The following is a 16,910-nucleotide window of genomic DNA, read 5'->3' as shown; positions in this document are numbered from 1 at the left end:
GCGAGTGGAGAGACCTTGGTCACAGCTCGCTCTCTTTTTAAGAGTTTATTTATTTGAGAGAGACAGCACAAACGGGGAAGGGCAGAGGCAGAGGAAGCAGACTCCTGGCTGAGCAGGGAGCTGGATGCAGGTCTCGAACCCAGGACCCTGAGACCGTAACCTGAGTTGAAGTCAGACACTTAACCGACTGAGCGCCCCAGGCGCCCTGGTCACAGGTCTCGTACCGATCACTCCAGGACTCGAGTGTGAAGCTGAGGGGTCCAGAAAGCCAGGCAGAGGACTGCCTTGAGCTTTGAAGTGCCTTCCAGGGCCCGGGTCTGGCCTGGGCGAGCTGTGCCACCCAGGCAGGGCGACTCTCCCAGGTGTACCCCAACCCTCAACTCCCCCACCTGCACGTGGCCTTGACCAGATGCCCCAGGGGCTCTGGTACTCACACCCGAGGGGTCTTCCCAGCATCCTGTGGCCAGGCCCCAGTTATAGAAAGGCAGCTTGGCTGGCTGGTCAACTGGCCAGCAGAGCACTGTAAGGATTTGTGAGATTAGGCCACTAGAATGATACGCACTGAGGGGCGGGAGTTAGGGTTTATACAGATGGACCAAATTTGCTTGGGGCGTAGGGGTGGCCCTGCCAGGGTAAAAAGGAGCAAAGGGTTGGAATGGCCAAGGGGAAGGACAGCATAGCAGAAATCTAAGCTGAGGGCACAGAGCTGAGGCGTGTTCTGTACTGTTGTCTCAAGTGAGTTCATCTTGTCCATCATCGTCCTGAGTCTCTAATGCATTCCTGAAGGTACAGTAGGTAGGCCTGTCAGCATTTTGGGGTGAATGAATGATTTCTTACACTGCATTCTTAGTTATACACACATTTTGTGCATCCATTCATTGAGCACTAAAATTTTCAAAGATGAAGACATTCTGTTCCTCACCCTCAAAAGTTGCATGCACGCATTACGTGTTATCAGAGGTCTGCTCTGTTGGGCACTGGGAACACAGTGGAGAGCAGAAACAGACCCACCCTTCTGGAGGCTAGTCAGGGAAACAAGTAGGGTAATCAAATAATCACAAGAACAAATTTATAACTCCAGTTGGCCCTTGAACGACACAGGTTTGAGCTGCGGGGGTCCACTTATATGTGGATTTTTTTCCCCCATAAATATGGTCAGTACTGTAAATGTGTTTTAGGAGTTCCTTAACATTTCCTTTTCTCTAGCTACTTTATTGTGAGAATACAGAAGGTAATACATATCCAAAATATGTGTTCACCAATTGTTTATGTTGTTGGTCCTGCTTCTGGTCAATAGTAGGCTATTAAGTTTAGGGAGAGTTGAAAATTACACGTGGATTTTCAATTGTGTGGGGGGTCAGCACCCTAAACCCCCACATCATTCAAAGGCCAACTGTATGTCTAGAGTGAGCACAATAACAAAATGCTCTGAGAGCATTACTGAGGACAGTAATAGGAAAGCTTCCTTGATAAAGTGACAGCTGAACTAAGGTACAGAGTGTCAGGAGGTGTTAACTGGGCAATAACTAGGGAGGGAAAGCTCGTTCTCAGTAGCAGGAGCAGCATGTGCAAAGGCCCCAGGGGCCATTAAAGGAATTGAAAGGCCAGTACAGCCAGAGCCCAGACAGTGGTTCAAGATGAGGTCTGGGGGCGCCTGGGTGGCTCAGTCTGTTGAGCATCTGACTCTTGGTTTCGGCTCAGGTCGTGATCTTGGGGTCGTGGGGTCAAGCCCCGCATGGGGCTCTGGGCTCAGCGCAGTCTGCTTGGGGAAGGGGAGGGGAAGACCCCTCGACACACACCCCCCGGATGCGCATGAATATTTGAATATTATTTACTCAAGTAAATAAAATAATTAAATATTTTTTTTAAAATACGATGAATCTGGACAGAGAGGCAGGAGCAGATCATGCAGACAATGGAAAGCGGCTGATGGGCTTTAGGCAAAGGGGTGTCAAAACCATACGAGCATTTTGAATGGACCATTCCATTTGCAGTGTGGAGAACAGACCAGAGGGCAGGCAGCAAGAGTGGGTGCAGAAGTTGAGTAAGGAAGCTCCTGCTGCAGTCTAGGCAGAACATGGAGGGAGATAAGACAGTGGCGGTGGTGGACATGGGGAGAAATGACAGGCTGGAAGCACACGTAAAAGGCAAAATATTCGGGTCTTGGTTTCGAGAGAGGAGTCCCAGTTTTCTGCCTTGTGGAACCGGTGGGGTGCCATCCACTTGAGAAAGAGACCACAGGAAGAGGGCCAAGCTTGGCACAGATACGTCCTCAGCTGAGTTGCCTCTGAGCATCCAGGTGAAGATACTAGGTGGGCCCTGGAGCTCAGAAAAGTCAGAGGCGATTGGAATTTCATGGTAACTGGAACCAAAGCTGAGATGGCCAAGGCAAGGGCGCAAGGAAAGAAAAGGGTCCAGCATTGAGGCATTTCAGTATTCAAAATAGCCAAGCATAGCAGGCTACGCTTGGCAAGGACCTTTGAAAGAGCAGCTTGAGAGGTAGGAGGAAAATCGGGTGAATTGGCACTTGAAACCGAAGGGGGGCGGTGCGCGTTTCAAGGAGTGACACGAGATCGTGCCAAGTACTGCTGTTCTGAGTGTGAGTTACCAGCAGATGCTGTAGGAGCTGTTGAGATCACTCCCAAATGGGAAGATCGGGAAAGGCTGCATTTGAACTGTAACTGATCCATAAAGGACAGATCAGATTTCAACAGGTAGAAATTAGGGACGAGGATATAGCAGAAGCAGGGAGATGTCACAAAAGATACAAATACGAGGAAGCGAGGTTAGGAAAACAGCTATACTCTGGTTTGGTTAAAGCGTCAACTGTGTGAGCAGAGAAATGGGAGATGAAGCTGAAAAGCTAGGTTGTGGCCGAACAAAGAAAATTTTGACTCCCTAATGTATGGTGATTAACATAACAATAAAAATGTTTAAAAGAAAAAGAAAGTTTTGACTCCCAGGCTGAGTTTTCATTTTGTTCCCTAGTGAGCCATTGACGGGTCTCAGGTAGGAAGATGGACCCGCCTCTCATCCTCACCTCCTGGGTTGACCTGGTCAGCCTGGCCAACTGAAAGCACTTTATTGTCACCCCACAAGATCCTCCACACTCCCTCATTGATTTACTTGTCTTTAAGTCATCTCTACACCCAATGGAGGGCTCGAACTCACCACCCCAAGATCAAAAGTCACATGCATTCTGACTGAGCCAGCTAGGCACCCCACCAACTCCCTCGTAAGTCCCCTTTCTGCTCTGCCTTGTGCCTCTCACAATTCCTTGAGCCTGCACCAGGCAATCCCGTGGGCACACAGGCTCCTCATTCCATGTGCACTGAGTTCCCTCTCTGAGCCAGAACTGAGCCTAGCTGTGACTGCTAGCACAGTGGCACTGTTCCTAGAGAACATGTAAGTTTCTAGGTAAGTTTCTAGCAAAGACCTTGGAAGCATCCCAGACTGTCCTTCAGAATTTCTCCTGAAATCTCCACATCTCCTCTAATTATGTTTTTCCCCCTACAAGACCAACATTTGAAATAAATTTTGAAAACTAAATTGTATTCCATTCCTATGTGGTTGAAAATGACTGATAGGATGCCTGGGTGGCTCAGTTGGTTAAGCAACTGCCTTCGGCTCAGGTCATGATCCTGGAGTCCTGGGATCAAGTCCCGCATCAGGCTCCCTGCTCGGCAGGGAGTCTGCTTCTCCCTCTGACCCTCCCCCCTCTCATGTGCTCTCTCTCCTCATTCTCTCTCTCAAATAAATAAATAAAATCTTAAAAAAAAATGACTGATAAATATTACAACAGGCGTGTCCTCTTGAATTCTGTCAACTCAGCGAGCATTGAGGAGTTCCTCTCGTATGCACGAGACTGTAGGAGGGAGAAAAATAAGCAAGAGCTGGCCCCTTCTTTAAGGACCTTCCAAACTTGGAAGGATGATAGACACGTGCATTAGAAACTGGAGCATACATGTGAAAGAGAGGAAACACTCAAGAAATCCAGCGGTATTCAAAGGAAAGGGAGGTTTGAGGTGATAACTTTAGGAGGTGATGGCATCAAGAGAAGTGTTTTTAAGAAGAAAGATGGAAGCATGCTTCAGAGCTAAAACAAAGCCAGAGGAGGTAGAGATTGAAGTATGGCACAAAGAGGAGGAAGGCTGTAGCACATTGCTTGAGCTGCGGATCCATTCATTCCTCCCACAAATTCTTATTCAACGTCCACCCCATTGAAAGGCACGAGGGCTACAGTGCCAGGGACACGTCTGCCCTCCGGGAGCTTGCAGTCCTGCGGGGCAACTGGCACGGAACCAGTGGGAGGCAAGACCCAAAAGGTGCATGAAAAGGAGGACACAGCAAGGCAGCTAGTACGTTCAAGGAGGTGAGGGGAAGCTCCCATGAGCAAATGACATTTAAGCTGAAACCTAAAGAATAAGTAAAAGTTGGCATGGGGGGGGAGCACCTGGGTGACTCAGTCAGTTAAGCACCTGACTTCGGCTCAGGTCATGATCTCAGGTCCTGAGATGGAGCCCCACGTCAGGCTCTGCAGTCAACGCAGAGTCTGCTTGTCCCTCTACCTCTAAATTTAAAAAAAAAATAAAATTTAAAAAAATTAAAATTTAAAAAATTTTAATTTAAATTAAATTTAAAATTTTTTTTAATTTTTTTAAAATTAAAAAAAAAATCTTAAAAAAAGTTGGCAGTGGTGGGAGGGAGAGGGGAAAAATACTCCAGGCAAATATAACGGCAGTGAGAGAAAGTTTGGAACACTGATCATGACAGATGCTTGTGCTGACAGAGGGTGGCCAAAGTGAGTGCCAAATCATAGAAGGTCTTGAGTGCCATTGGAAGGATTGGAGGCTTTATGGTGGGGACCGTAAGCACGGGTGTGATGTGACACTAGCTATCACCTCTCATCTAAACAGCCTCGATAGGCTTCCCGATCTCCCACCTTCCCAGCTCTGCCCCCTGCCAGACCATTCTCATTCTGCTGCTAGAGTAACCATCATTCCTAAAGTTATGTCTGCTCTTGTTACCCTCCCTTAAAACCTTCCAATGGCTTCCTATTGCTTCTGTTAAATTGAGGTGAAATTCACATAAAATTAACCATTTAGTGCATATTGGACATTCACACTGTCATGCAACCACCCCCTCTATCTGGTTCCCAAACACTTTCATCTCCCCAGAAGAAAACCTCTTATTAGCAGTCACTCCCTACTCATTCCTCTCCCCAGCCCCTCAGATCTGTTTCTGTCTCTACGCAACAGTGTATGACAGATGGCGTTATAAGCCAGTGAGGAAATTATGGGATATCTAAACACTCAAAAAGTTAAGTTTTATGGATACATATATATTTAGGTGTATACAGAAACAAAATTTATGGTAGTAGTTCCTTCTAGGGAAAGCGGGGGCAGGGGGGTGCCACGAGGACAGGGAACAAAGGAAATTTCATTTTTATCTGGACTGTTTTCTTTTGACAGGGTTTGGGACATGCTGATATTCAATATGGCACTTTGGCATATTGAATATTTGAAGCTGAGGGAAACTGAGAAATGGCATGTACAGGAAAGACTTTCTGACCTTCCTCCGAAGCAGGTCATGTGAGAGGTAGCCTCCTTATCCTGGAGGAAAGGAATAGCCTTATCTCCATGTGAGGGATGCTGAGAAAAATCTGCATAGGCCATCCCCGCTGTTGCCCCAAGTTTGCTCACACTTTCCTTCATCCGGTCACATTTTTCCATGACTCTCCACTCGTCATCAAACCTAGCATAAAAACACTCAGGTTTGGGGCACCTGGATGAGTCAGTCGGTTAAGCATCTGACTCTTGGTTTCGGCTCAGGTCATGATTTCAGGGTCATGGGATTGAGCCCCACCTCAGGCTCTGTGCTCAGCGAGGAGTCTGCTTGTCCTTCTCCCTCTGCTCTGCCCCCCTACTTGTGCTCTCTCTCTCTCAAATAAAAAAAATAATAATAGGGCGCCTGGGTGGCTCAGTTGGCTAAGCAACTGCCTTCGGCTCAGGTCATGATCCCGGAGTCCCGGGATCGAGTCCCCCATCGGGCTCCCTGCTCAGCGAGGAGCCTGCTTCTCCCTCTGGCCCTCCCCCCTCTCAGGTACTCTCTCTCTCTCATTCTCGCTCTCTCAAATAAATAAATCTTTAAATAATAATAATAATAATAAACCACTCAAGTTTAACTGCTTCTTTAGGTCTTCCTTCATTAAGAACATAGACGATAGAGGGAAAAAGACCTTTTCCTCCCTTGCAGTTTCTGGCAACCACAAAGGGTTGGCTGGGATACCTCACTTGCTCCAGAGCAAGTAGATGTGGGTGAAATCAGAGTGGCAAGTTTGTGGCAGACTTTAGGAAGTTTGGGGGAAATGCTGTAGTTAATATGACAGCAAGGTCACAGAATGGATATAAGAACTTCCAGTGTGCAGTAGGAGCCCAGTGCCATTAGAAAGCATGCATTTACGGAGGAGTGATGGCACCATTCTTTGTTTTTCAGCAGCGATGTTTAATCTCTGTAGCCAGACTGGAGAAAAGACACAGCTTGGTTTCGCAAGGGATGGAGATTGGCCAAAAGGGCAAAGAGAAAACTCACTGAAGTGAGAACTGAAATGATGGGGGTCATGCATGATATCCAAGCTATTTGGGAAAGGAAGAGAAGTCAGAGAGCTGCTGGTTAGAGCCAGAAAGATCCTACAGGCTGGAATGAGGATGAAAAGTGTATTTGTAGAAGAACTGGAGGAATGTGAACTATTCCCAATAAAATGAAGGAGCAAGAGAGGTGACAAAATCAGTTTGGGGTAGGAGAGAGGAATTTCAGAGTTTGACACCTCCCGCCCCGGCAAAGGGCTTTTCTTTAATGCTGAGACTGGTAGAACAGGTGTTAGCTGCTCAGTTTTAGCCAGACCTTGAGACAGAATGATTGGGGGGGGGGGGGGGGCGGTAGGAAACACCCCTTAGCAACTGTTAAAAAAAAAAAAAAAGTGCGCTTTGGGTCTAGCGTCAATCTAAATGTGCCATTTTCCAGGCAGTCTTTACAAAGGTCTGGGGAACTTACAAGGGAACAAAACAAAAACCAAAGGCCTAACCGTGAGAAAGCTCCAGCTACGGACAGGTGCTCAGTTTCTCGGGGGTCCCAGAAAAAACCCTGCCCCGGCAAAGGGCAGAGCCGAGGGGGGGATTTGGGCTCTCACAGAGCCACAGCCTTGGAGGCAACCACCGCCCTAGGGGACGTGGATTCCTGGAACTGAGTAGATTCCCCCGTCCTGTAGAAAAGAGTCATCGAATTGGATTCCGCAGGTCTGCAAGGCGAGGACCGAGAGCGGGAACCTCACCACACACGCTCTTCCCGCCCAGACCCGAAGCCTCCAGGCGGGGAGGGAGCAACCAGCCCGGTTGCCTAGCAACCGGCTCCCTCCGCCCGCTCTCGCGTGAGTCGTCCGCAGCGACGCGAGACGCACGCGGTGCACGGCGGGACCACGCGGCTTTCCCCCTGCTCCGGGGTCGGCTGGCCAGGGAGGCGGGGGACGAGTCCTCGCGGCCCAGGCTGGAGGACGACGGGGCCTCCTGGGCCACAGCCGCCTGGGCTGGTCACTTGCTGGGACCGCGGCTGGGCCACTGCCTGGAGCTGCGCATTCAGGTGAACCCCTTCCACGCGCTCGCTCCGGCTGGCTGGGCCTCGCGCGGCCCTGAGGCTCGCATCTGGGCGGTCCACCCGCGCTTCCCACCCTGATGAGGCGTGCCTGCGTCCGCGGGGCACGTCATAATGGAAAGGCGGTTTGGCGCGTAGTAGGTCCGTGGCGTTTGCTGTTTAGCAATCACTCCAGCATTGATTCCTATGCCCGCGTGGGTTCCACGAGGCCACTTCTGTCTGCTGCTCCTTCCCTGGGTTCTGCTCCTCAACTCAGCACTTTGTCTCCCTCCAGGGCTCTCTTCTTGGCGCTCTTTTAACAGATGGTGGTCAGTGTCCCATCTCCCCAGTTCCCAAGATTGTGTTTACATGGCTCCTAAGTGTTCTCGTCAAACAGGACGTCTCTTGAAGCTCTGGGACTGCATTTCATCTCTTTGTAGGGCAGCTTTATGTAGCTTTATGTGCCTTTATCCGTATCTCAGACTCTGCCCGAATCTGAACTCGTGACACTCGCTTCCTCTCCCAATCTCCCGCTTCCTGTGTGTTCACCAACTAAATTCACAAACAGCCACTAAGGCAGCAGATTTGACTGTCCACCACCATCATTCTGTGAGGTGCCAGGCCCTCTACAGCTGTCCGCCTCCTTCTGCACTTTGCCTTCCTACTGCTCTCCCACGGGTCTTTCAGGCTTGTTCCGTTTCTTCATTTAGTTCTCTTCAGACTAGATAATTTCAAAGGACCTATCTTCGAGTTCGCTGATTTCTTTTACTTCTCAAATCTGCTGCTGAATCCCTCTAGTGAGCTTTTTCATTTAATGGACCTTTCAGTCCAGAATTTCTTTTTGGTTCTTTTCCATAATTCTTTCTTTCCGTAAATAGTCTCTCTCTCTCTCTTTTTTTTTCCCATCTGTTTTCCTGATCTCCTTTAGTTCTTTGTCCGTGGTTTCCTGAGCTCACTGAGCACATTTAGGATGGCTGGCTTAAAGTTTACCTGTAGGAAGTGCGATGTCTGGGCTTCCTTGGGAATGGTTTCTGTCAAATTCTTTTTTTCCTGTGAATGGTCCATCCTTTGCTGTTTTGTGTGTTTTATAATTTTTTGTTGAGAATTGTACATCCAAAATGTCTCCAAAGGTGATTTTCTTAGTCATCAGGAATTGCTAATGTTTTGCTTTTTGAGGGCTGGAATTGTGTGTTACCTTTCCAGCCTATTTTTGCAAAATGTGTATGCTTTGTTTTTGTATAACCACTGAAGTTTCTGTTTCATTTTCTCTACAGTCAGTAAGTAACCTGACATAGATTTCCTTAAATGCCTGACTCTAAATTGGGGAGCAGGAGAAGGGGATTCTGTCTCTTCACATCTCATAGATGCTCCAAAGGGAAGCGGTTGCTGCTGGGGGGTCAAATCCACCACAAGCATCTGTGCTGGTCCTCAGGGATCCATCAGACTGTCCCAAATGCATAACCCTAAATTTATGGAGGGACAAGGTTTCCACTGCCTGCCCTGGCATCAGCCAGCTTCTTCAGGAATGCAGGCTGCTGCCCATACAGCCGCAGCATGTCTGTCTGAGGAATGGGGGATTTTGGCTGGTTTTCACATGCTGCTCACTTGTGAAAAATCAGCAGCCTCTCCCTTTATTTTATAAGGACTCCTCTGGTTGCTAAAAGTTTCTGGTCAGGTTCCAGATTTCCAAAATAGTTGACTCTAATCACTTTTCCCAGCTCAGTGGTTGCTTTGGCAAAGAGTTTCCTACTCTGCCATTTTGTGTGACATCACTCTGGGTAGTGTTTTCTTTTGTTTTTAAACTTAATCTTTTTTTTTTTTTTTTTACTTATTTATTTAGAGAAAGCACAAGCACGTGGGGCAGGGAGGGGCAGAGGAAGAGGGAGAGAGAGAATCCCAAGCAGGCCCCATGCTCAGCACGGAGCCTGACACTGGGCTTGATCTCACGACCCTGAGATCATGACCTGAGCCGAAATCAAGAGTCAGACGCCTAACCGACTGAATCACCCAGGCGCCCTGACAATCCATTTTTTCAGGTTGTTTAGACAGTTTACATTTAATATAAATTTTGATTGGTTAGGATTTAAGTCTGCAATTTTACTTGTTTTCTCTTTGTTCCCCCTGGGTTTTTTGTACCTCTCTTTCCCTTTTCTTGCCCTGTTATGGGATACTTGAACATTTTTTAGTATGCCACCTTAATATTTCTAGACTTTTAATGTAGCTCTCATTTTATAGATTTTTAGTGGTTGCTATTGAGGTTATATTATACATACTTATGATAATTTACTAGTATCAACCTTTTAGCAGTTCACGTGGAACGTAGACACTTTACCACCTTTACGTCCCTTTTCTTTTCTTTATGAGATTGTAGTCTTAAATATTACCTCTACATGCATTGAGAACCTGAGATGATGTCATAATTTTGCTTTCATCCATCAAACATAACTTTAAAAATTCAAGAGATTATCTTCACCTAGATATTTACACTAAAAATGCTTTTTTCTTTATTCCTGATGTTTCAAGTTTGTTTATTTCCTTTTCACTTGAAGAACTTTTCCTTGATTACTTCTTTTTTGTTTTTGTTTTAAGATTTTGTTTTTTTTAGTAATCTGTACACCTAACATGGGGCTCAAACTCAGAGCCCCGAGATCAAGAGTTGCACGCTCCATGGCCGGAGCCAGCCAGGCACCCCCCCACACACCACCACCACCAATCACTTCTTTTAGAGAAGTTCTGACAGTGGCAGATCATTTCATTTTCCTTCATCTCATAATGTGTTTATTCCACCTTCATTCACTGGATATAGAATTATGCATTGTCAGTTATTTTCTTGCATTTAAAATGCATTTAAAAATGTTTGCCACTTTCTCTCGTGGTTTCTGATGAGAAATTTTTAGTCCTTTGAATTGTTCTTGCCCTGTATTTTCCCTCCAGCCGCTTTCAAGATTTTTTCTTTGTCTTTAATTTTCAGACATTTGATTATGATGTGTTTGGGTTTTAATTATTTGGATTTATCCTTTTAGGGTTTGCTCAGATTCTTGAATTGGTAGGTTTATGTCCTTTGCCAAATTTGGGATATTTCCAGCCATTATTTCCTCAAGTATTTTTTGTGCACTGCAATCTTTTTCCTCTCCTTGGACTCCAGTAAAAGGAGTAAGATCTCTTGTTATTGTCCTGTAGGCACTTGTTCTTTTTTTTCTGTTTTGTCTCTGTTGTTCAGATTGGATAATTTCTACTGATATATCTTCAGGTTCACGGATTCTTTCCTCTTTTAAATCTTCATTTTGTTATTAAGCACATCCTGTGAGTTTTCCACTTACTGTAATTTTTCATTCTGAAATTTCCATGTGGGTCTTTATATCTTTTTCTTTGATGAGGCTTTCTGTTTTCCAGTATCTTTCAAGAGTGTTTATAATTATTTTTGTGATAGCTGCTCTAAAATCCTTATTCAGTAATTCCAACATCTTGTCACCTCAATGTTGGCATCTGTTGATTGTCTTTTCTCATTTGAGTTGTTTTTCCTGGTTTTTAGTATGAGGAGTAATTTTTTTTTCTTTTTGTTTTATCCTGGACATTTTGAATATTATGTTTTGAGGCCGTAGTTCCTATGTAAATCTTCTATTTTAGCAGTCAATATGTTTATATTCAGAATGCATCTTCTGGTCCATATTTGTAGGCTCTGGTTTGAAGATAAATTTAGTCTTTGAAACCTCTGCAGAGCTATCTTGGCCTGCCCCACTTGTGTGCTACTCAGAGGCCAATTTGAACCCTGAGAATTTTCCACATTGTAGTTCAGTTCTCAAAGCTTTTGCTCTGTTGATGCTGATTGGTTTCACACATGGGCTGCTTGGGGAGGCACGTCCAGTACTTCATACCCATATTTAAAGAATCCCTTTTCCTGCAGGGCGCCTTGGTGGCTCAGTCAGTTAGGCATCCAGCTCTTGATGTCAGCTCAGGTCTTGGTCTCAGGGTCATGGGTTTGGGCCCTAATGAAAAAAAAAAAAAGAATCCTTTTTTCTAAATCCTCACACTCTATTTGGTGTGCCACCTTTTTAGTATTATTTAATTAGTGCAGGTTGTGGATAGTAGGGCTCCTCCCCAGTCTCTTCAGTGCCTGGTGGGGAGGGGAGAGGTGCCACCACTGCTTTGTCGGGGCAGAGTGGGCATTGGTCAATAGGGCTTTGTCCCACAGTCTCTGCAGTACCTGATGGGGAGGGGAACAGCATGGGTTTTTTCCTGGTGTTTGCCTGGAGTAGGTTGGCTAAAGTCAAAATGGCACCATCCTGCAGAACTACCCTCTTCCTGGTTATTTGGCTGGAGAGAGTGGGCTTTTCTTGGGGCTTTTCCATATGGGGTGGTCGGGTAGTTGGCCTGTTGGCATTTTCTCATCGTAGATTGCTCTGTCACCCACGCCAAGATAAATAGAAGGCAAAACAAACAGACCACCTGGGGAACTTAACCACTGGGGCTTCTCTCAGGTCCCTAGCCAGTTTGCCTTCTTTTCTCTACCTTTCAAGAGTCCTTTTGATAGTTGCCTCATGTACTCTGAGCAGGAGTTTTGGTTGTAATTAGCAAGAGGAATGTGATGGATGTACTTACTCTGTCTTCTGTGGAACCAGAAACAACATCCGGCATTTTTAATTGTTTTATTGAGAAGTTTGAGTGTGTTGCTACTCATTTTAGCAATGATACACTTGCTTCTGTGTGATGAACCATCCTGCTCATATTGGGTCTGAGTTAGGTCTCAGGGTCCCATCCTGCAGCAGGCAGTGAAAACCTCAACCCAGTATACAGCACGCAGAACTCCACTCTCTAGCCCCTCTGCCTCTGTTCTCTGGTTCATGGGACCTCCCCACATCTCTTTCTTCATTTCATCTGTCCATGTGGGCCCTGTTCTCCAGGTGAGCAGCCTCAGCCTTGTCACCCCGTAGTGGACTTGCAGTAGCCGGCCTGGCAGGAGGACTAGGCGGACTAACACAGGGCAAGCACTTAGAACAGCAGCTGGTACTAAATCAGCACCCTTACATGGTGTTTGGTGGCTGTTAGGCCCTTCTATTTTTGCATGGGCTCCGCTTCAAGTAAAAGACAATCCACACTGTCTGTGATCTCCCACCGGAGTAGGGGAGTCATATTCTTGTTAGCTTTAGTTGGAAGATGAAATTTTCACCCATGCAGTGATCTGCCAACATTTATTTGAGTGCTGGCTGTGTTGTGCATCCAAACATGAAAAAATAAGATATAATCCAGGTCTTCAAAGAGCCCAGAGACTTGAGTGGGGAGTAATATATACGTGAATGCACACAATAAATAAATGCAATGAAATTAGTCTGTACAAGATAGAATGGGGACCGCAGGGTGGGCGTGGCCATATGTTTGGGGCCGAGGAAGGGTTCACAGAGGTGGTGACAGGCTGAATCTTAGGCGATAAGTAGGTTCTCCCCAGGTGAGTAAAGGCATTTCATGCAGAAGCATAGATCAGTGTGGCAAGTAGTTTAGTGTCCACGTAATCTGTGTCATAGGTCTGTAGGTGGATCGAAATTGTATGTTTAGAGAAGCACACAAGCCAGGCTCTAACCTAGTTTACACGGTTATGATTCTGGTTTTCTCTCTTGTCATTTGCATACAGATAATTATAATTTGACCTGATATAATGTATTGATACCTGCACAGTGATACAGAGTATCCATTTTAAAGATAAACCTCTTGGAGCTGACTCTTGAGACAAGACCAGCAGCTGGACACACATTCAATGCCAAGTATAAATTGAGAAAGAATCCCACTGAGTCATTGAACTGAATTGAGGACAAGGGCAAGGAATACAGGGTAGCAGGTGCCTGAGTGATGGCAACTTGAGTTACTGCAAACGTGCTGGACCTCCCCGCCTCCACTGTGGTGCTGATACACGGTGCAGCGTCTATTTCCAGCTGCCTCTGGCATCTGTTAGAGGCAGAGCTATTTTCTCCAGACGTCCGTTACTTTGGGTAACACTTGGCCAGATTCAGTTTCATCTTCCCTACTGGGACCTCTGGGGTAGGGTGGCAGCTAAACCATGCACCTTTTCCCCTACTGTCACCAGTGGGCTCCTGTCCTCTCCAGCTTCTCTTTTCCTAGGACACCACTGCCTGGAGGCTGCTGCTATTCTTAGGGGTCCAGCACGGAGGGCAGAACCCAGAGCACACAGAATCTTCCCTGCGTATCTCCCCCCTGCCGCACTTTTCCCTTGCCTCTGCTTTCGATACACGGAAACCCAGCATTCCCACACACCAGCCTCTCTTTGGACTGCAGCCTTTCACCCACCTCCGCCTGAATCTCTTCCCCAGGCTCCTCCTAGCCCCCGATCCCCTCCACCTGAGACAAGACTTCCTCACAGAGGCCTTTGCTGATGGGCCTCCTGGGCTAAGTTGCGCCCCCCATCCTGTGCTATCATGACAGCCTGGGGCAGAGTGTATTTTCTGAGGGTGACCACAGTAATATCTCCCATTCCGCTTGCTCTTCTTACAATATAATCTTACTGCTGCTTCCGTCACGTGATGGTGGCAGTGTGTCTCTTCCCCTAGAACCTGTGCAGGTCTTTGAGATTGCCTTGACCAAATGTGGTAGGACAGACGCGACTCTGCGGTACTTCCCAGGCTAGATCATCAAAATGCCATGCACATCCACCTTTTTCTCTGGGAGTGCTTGCTCTTTCAACCAAGCTGCCCTATTCTGAGGGTGCCCAAACTAACCAATATGGAGAGACAATAGGCAGAAGAAATGTGTAACTTTTCCAGCCCACAGTTCAGCAGAGGTCCCAGCTGACACCAGCATCAGCCACTAGCTGTGTGGGCGAAGATGCATCTAGATGATTCCAGCCCCCTACCATCAAGCACCCCTAGCCTTTAAGTCTTCCTAGCTGAGTTCCCAGACATTGCAGACCAGAAACAAGCCAGTGCACTGCAATCACAGAATCCCTGAGGATCAGAAAATGATTGTTTGGGGCCCCTGGGTGGCGCAGTCAGTTCAGCGTCTGACTTGGTTGTGGCTCAGGTTGTGATCTCAGGATCAGGAGATCGATCCCCAAGTCAGGCTCTGGGCTTAGTGTGGAGTCGGCTTAAGATTCTCCCTCTGCCCCTCCCGCTTGAGCTCTCTCTCTCTGTCTCTCCCTGCAAGAAAGGAAGAAAGAAAGAGAAAATGATTGTTTTATACCACTGTACATTTTATTGGTTTCTTACGCTATTAGTAACTGAAAGTCTTTTTCTTTTCTACTTCTGTACTTCCCGCCCATTTCTATGTGTGTACTGACTTCCCTGTTCAACTGTACGCAGCTTGAGAGCTGGTCCTGTGTCTGCGGTGCTCATTGCTGTTTCTTGTGTGGCACAAAGAAGGCAGTGGGTGCACAAGAACTAGTGAATTAATGAGTAGGAGGTATGTGTGTTTTCTTTTAATGTGGGTAGACATTCATGTTGGTGTCTATATGTGCAAGCAGTTTCTGCGTCCAGGCTGGCTTCTGGTCTGCGGCTCTGTGCTTACCAGCTTGATCCCTCCCTCCCCAGGAATCTTCTCTCCCTCCCCACCCTGACTGATCTATTGGCGTGAGATGTACTTGATTGGTTCTGCCACCTTTTTCACTTGCAAGTGGTGCCTGCCTGTAAGAAGAGGTGAAGAAATAGGAGGCCAGGAGTTCCAAAGACAAACTTGACCCGTTTTGTAATTTTGTCAGTGACAGTCTTTAGAGAATAAAACCTTAGGTAGTTTGGTATTTAGTCCTTCACGACGGCTCACAGGTGGTATAGATTGCAGAGTTAACACTATGATGGTGCCATTAAGGAAAAGCTTCAGGCTGCCCTCTACTGGGAAGTAGCACAATAAGTACTGTATTATACTCCAAGGCAACCTGGATCTCGGAACAAAGAAATTAGAGTGTAGGGACCAGTTCTGTCTTGTTGACTATAATCGGGGCCTACAGCATTATCTGGCAGTTAGTAGGAGCTCAACTAATACTTACTGAACAGAGTAAACAACGTGCGCTGTTTGGGAGTACGAGCACATTTCTTAAGAGCTTACCATGTTTGGGGCGCCTGGGTGGCTCAGTCGTTAAGCGTCTGGCCTTCGGCTCAGGTCATGATCCCAGGGTCCTGGGATCGAGCCCCGCATTGAGCCCCGCATCGAGCCCTGCATCGGGCCCCACATCAGGCTCCCTGCTCGGCAGGAAGCCTGCTTCTCCCTCCCCCACCCCCCCTGCTTGTGTTCCTGCTCTCCCCCTGTCTCTCTCTGTCAAATAAATAAACAAATAAATCTTTAAAAAAGAGAGAGAGAGAGCTTACCACGTTTAAGACATTAAGCCAAGCACCGTAGATGATATAAATCAGAGCCAGGTAGTTAATATTTTAGGCGTAGAGGCCATATGGTCTCTGTCACTACTCAACTCTGCTGTTGTGGTAGGCAAGCAGCCACAGACAATACATCATCTAAGAGGGTGCCTCTGTTCCAGTGAAACTTTATTTATAGAAACTGGTGGCCTGCTTGCAGGCCATAGTTTGCTGACCCCAATATAAATAATAATATAAATAATAAAAATAGGGATTTTTCTAGTCAGGTTCACCAATAACCTCCCATTGCCGAATCCACTGGATCCTTTAAAAATGTTTTTTAGTATGAAGTATTTCAAACCTCAGAAATGTACAGAGGATAATATAATATTCATTATATTCAATATATATATTCAACATGTTATATATTATCCTCTGTATATAATGAATATTATATTATCACTGATATATACCAAATGTTTATATTTTGCCATGTTTCAAATCTTTAAAAATAACAATACAGGGGCACCTGGGTGGCTCAGTCGTTAAGCATCTGCCTTCGGCTCAGGTCATGATCTCAGGATCCTGGGATCCAGCCCCACATGAGTCTTCCTGCTCAGCAGGGAGTCTGCTTCTCCCTCTCCCTCTGCCCCTCCCCCCCCACTAATGCACGCTCTCTCTCATGCACACGCACGCTCTCTCAAATAAATAAAATCTTTAAAACTAAATAAACAAAATAAAAATAACAATGCATTAGTGATACATTTGAAGTTCCTTTGTGTATGCCACCTGGTTGCCATTCCCTTCATTCTCTTCCTTCCCAGGGGTGAACATAATGTTGAAGTTGTGTGTTTTCTTCCCATGCATGCAATTATTATCTTTATATAGGTATCCATATTAGGTATATTATTATTTAGTATCCTTTAATTTTGCATGTATCATTATGCTACTTTGCTTTTTCCACTTAACATTGTTTTTGACATTTATCCATATTCT

At 46.3% G+C, this 16,910-nt stretch overlaps 1 protein-coding gene across 1 annotated transcript in view; it reads left to right on the top strand.

The window, feature by feature from the left end:
• The first annotated feature begins 7,511 nt into the window (after positions 1–7,511).
• POM121C (POM121 transmembrane nucleoporin C) overlaps positions 7,512–16,910 on the top strand; it is a 55,604-nt gene continuing 46,205 nt past the window's right edge. The window contains exon 1 of the mRNA XM_027613555.2: positions 7,512–7,635. The gene's annotated coding sequence lies outside the window, so the exon portion shown is untranslated. The remainder of the gene's footprint in view (positions 7,636–16,910) is intronic.

Source organism: Zalophus californianus, chromosome 10 (assembly GCF_009762305.2).
Source record: "Zalophus californianus isolate mZalCal1 chromosome 10, mZalCal1.pri.v2, whole genome shotgun sequence".
NCBI classification, from domain to species: domain Eukaryota; kingdom Metazoa; phylum Chordata; class Mammalia; order Carnivora; family Otariidae; genus Zalophus; species Zalophus californianus.
This window is presented reverse-complemented; position numbering and strand designations above follow the sequence as displayed.